General features: G+C 42.6%; 1 pseudogene; it reads left to right on the forward strand.

Moving 5' to 3' along the window:
- Nucleotides 1-368: 368 nt before the first annotated feature.
- LOC138381690 (ATP synthase subunit beta, mitochondrial pseudogene) lies at nt 369-2,091 on the forward strand (annotated as a pseudogene).
- Nucleotides 2,092-3,643: the final 1,552 nt, after the last annotated feature.

The raw sequence follows: 3,643 nt of genomic DNA on the forward strand, positions 1-3,643 counted from the left end.
TTGACAGCACTGAAAGAATTGTCTGATGAAGGAATGATGCTAAACCACCCAGTATGGGATTCGTAGGCAGGCCTCTCCTGCATTCACAGATTTGGACATGAGTCAAGTTCCATCACAGCTGTGTTAACTTCAGCAACATCTCTGAGCTTAGTTTCCTTAAAAGTGAAATGAGAATAATAAATTATCTAAACTTGCAGATATATTTGGATGCTTAAAGTGTAATAAAATACTAGTAAAAGGGCTAGCACATAGCAGGCATTCAAAAAAATGTTGACTCTTCTTCCTTTTGTGTCTTTTCAAAATGTGCTGGAAATAATTCTGCAAGGGGAGGGATCACTGCAGAACTCAGTCTCCACCTGGACTCCGCCATGTTGAGCCTTGTGGGTCGTGTGGCTGCCTCCTCGGCCTCCAGGGCCTTGCAGGGACTCAGCCCTTCAGCGTCGCTACCCCAAGCTCAGCTCTTACTGTGGGCAGCCCTGGCAGTGGTCCAACCTGCCGGAGACTATGCGGCGCAAACATCTCCGCCGAAGGCAGGCGCCGCCACTGAGCACATCGTGGCAGTCATTGGTGCAGTGGTGGACGTCCAGTTTGATGAGGGGCTACCACCCATCCTAAATGCTCTGGAAGTGCAAGGCAAGGAGACGAGGCGGTTTTGGAGGTGGCCCAGCATTTGGGGGAGAGCACAGTAAGGACCATTGCTATGGTTGGTACAGAAGACTTGGTTAGAGGCCAGAAAGTCCTGGATTCTGGTGCACCAATCAAAATTCCTGTTGGTCTGAGACTTTGGGCAGAATCATGAACGTCATTGGGGAACCTATTGATGAGAGAGGTCCCGTCAAAACCAAACAATTTGCTACTATTCATGCTGAGACTCCTGAATTTATGGAAATGAGTGTTGAACAGGAAATTCTGGTGACTTGTATCAAGGTTGTGGATCTGCTAGCTCCCTATGCCAAGGGTGGCAAAACTGGGCTCTTTGGTGGTGCTGGAGTTGGCAAGACTGTACTGATCATGGAGTTAATCAATAATGTTGCCAAAGCCCATGGTGGTTACTCTCTATTTGCTGGTGTTGGCGAGAGGACCCCTGAGGGCAATGACTTATACCATGAAATGATTGAGTCTGGCGTTATCAACTTAAAAGATGCTACCTCCAAGGTGGCACTGGTGTATGGTCAAATGAATGAACCACCTGGTGCTCGTGCCCGGGTAGCTCTGACGGGACTGACTGTGGCTGAATACTTGAGAGACCAAGAAGGTCAAGATGTACTGCTGTTTATTGATAATATCTTCCGTTTCACCCAGGCTGACTCAGAGGTGTCTGCCTTACTGGGCAGAATCCCTTCTGCTGTGGGCTATCAGCCTACCCTGGCCACAGACATGGGTACTATGCAGGAAAGAATCACCACCACCAAAAAGGGATCTATCACCTCTGTGCAGGCTATTTATGTGCCTGCTGATGACTTGACTGATCCTGCCCCTGCCACTACCTTTGCCCATTTGGATGCTACCACTGTGCTATCCCGTGCTATTGCTGAACTGGGCATCTGTCCAGCTGTGGATCCTCTAGACTCCACCTCTTGCATCATGGATCCCAACATTGTTGGCAATGAGCATTATTACATTGCCCGTGGGGTACAAAAGATCCCGCAAGACTACAAATCCCTTCAGGACATCATTGCCATTCTAGGTATGGATGAACTTTCTGAGGAAGACAAGTTGACTGTGTCCTGTGCACGAAAAATACAGCATTTCTTGTCTCAGCCATTCCAGGTTGTTGAGGTCTTTACAGGTCATATGGGGAAGCTGGTACCCCTGAAGGAGACTATCAAAGGATTCCAGCAGATTTTGGCAGGTGAATATGATCATCTCCCAGAACAGGCCTTCTATATGGTGGGACCCATTGAAGAAGCTGTGGCAAAAGCTGATAAGCTGGCTAAAGAGCATTCATCGTGAGGGGTTCTTTTGGTAAACTAAGCACTCATCCTCTGTTGTCCCTCTCCTTGTCCCCAGTCCAAAAACCTTCAGTTTTCTGTGTAGGCCACACAAGAGCCTTGACTGAAGACATTTTGTTCTGTCTGAAGAGTATGTAAGGTTTCCAATAAAATATACACCTCTCAGAAAAAAAAAATAATAAATAATTCTGCAAGGGAGCTTTTTCACATAGCTGTCGCTTCATTTTCTGGCTTTGCTGGAGAATATGGGTGTAGAGGGAAGCTTTTCTACCTTCTGCATGTGGGACATTATACTGTTAACTGTATTCTGGACACTTAAAAGAGAATTGAGCTGAATATTTAAGTACTCCCCAAAGTCAATGCATGATTTAGGAAATTATGTATATTAGAATGTTATGCTGCAACATGATACATTAAGTCCCAGTGAAGCTGTGGTTCCTAATTCAGACTGTATTAAGTTTCTCTGCTTAAATTTTATTACAGTGTAGATCATCGATATCAAGTGAATCAAGCCAACTATGAAAGCATCAGTAATAAGAGAAAAACATTTTAATGTATCAAGAAACCACTCTATGAAATTTTACACAAAACACACCACTTACTTCAGAGACATTTGCTGGAAAGTTGCTAATGTTGAGTTTTATATTAATTTATGTTTACCAAATGCTTTACAATTACCTTTATTTCCCATCTCCAAAGACTTTTGATAATGGATCAAACTAAGCCACCAACCTGGACAAGTGATTTTTCTGAAGTAGAAGGCATCATTACTCTACATTACAATTGATAGTTTAGAATAATTTGGTCTACAATCTCTTGTAGAGCCCCTTCCACTGTCAAAATAACCAAGCATAGTTTTGAAAGTTTTCCAGTCTATCTTCCATTAGTTGAAAACTATACTATCTCCCAAACCTCCTTCTCTTTGCCCACAGAGCCAGGAAGAAGAGTCAGCACACTCTTTGTACCTTCTGCTCCTTCCAACCTATTTATTTTCAAACAGAAGCTTTTACTCAAATGCTTTTCCTACTAGAATTTAATGTAATCCCCTTTTTGTCATACCATCTTGGTTTCCTTGTTACATCCATGCTTGCTGTATTTTTAAACAATATCCCCAACTGTGCTCAGTGTTCTTCATCTCACACTACTCAAATTAACAAGGGACCCATGTATAAAGCATGATTCAATTTTAAAATTTACAGTGATAAATACGGCTATGAAGAGAACACAAATTACCCATTTGAAAATGAGTGCATTTAGTTCCTGTATACCTCAGTAGAATCAGAAAGCTGTCTGGTGATCATGGAAGCAGAATAGGTAAAGTTAGTAAGATCACACTCCTAGTTTATGTCTTTGAACTATGACTGCCTGACACCCCTCTTCATTAAAGACTATGCTGCTAAACAGACTAGATATTTGATCAATTCATCAGGTGACAATACTTTGTAGCTACACTGAAGGTACACAAAGCTTGGATAGTACTTTTTGCTTTCCTCTTAATTGACCCTGTGAACACTTGAAAACATGGATATATTCTTTAGCTATACAAACACAATATGATTCATTAGACTTAGGCATTCTTACTTACAGTAATGTCCTACCTCATGTCGTGTTAATGCATTTCTAGCCCAGTTGTTACCATGACAACCAGTTGTGCAAAAGTGTAATGTGACAGCACCTTGTCTCCATTATAG

Source organism: Eulemur rufifrons, chromosome 3 (genome assembly GCF_041146395.1).
Source record: "Eulemur rufifrons isolate Redbay chromosome 3, OSU_ERuf_1, whole genome shotgun sequence".
Classification (NCBI taxonomy): Eukaryota; Metazoa; Chordata; class Mammalia; order Primates; family Lemuridae; genus Eulemur; species Eulemur rufifrons.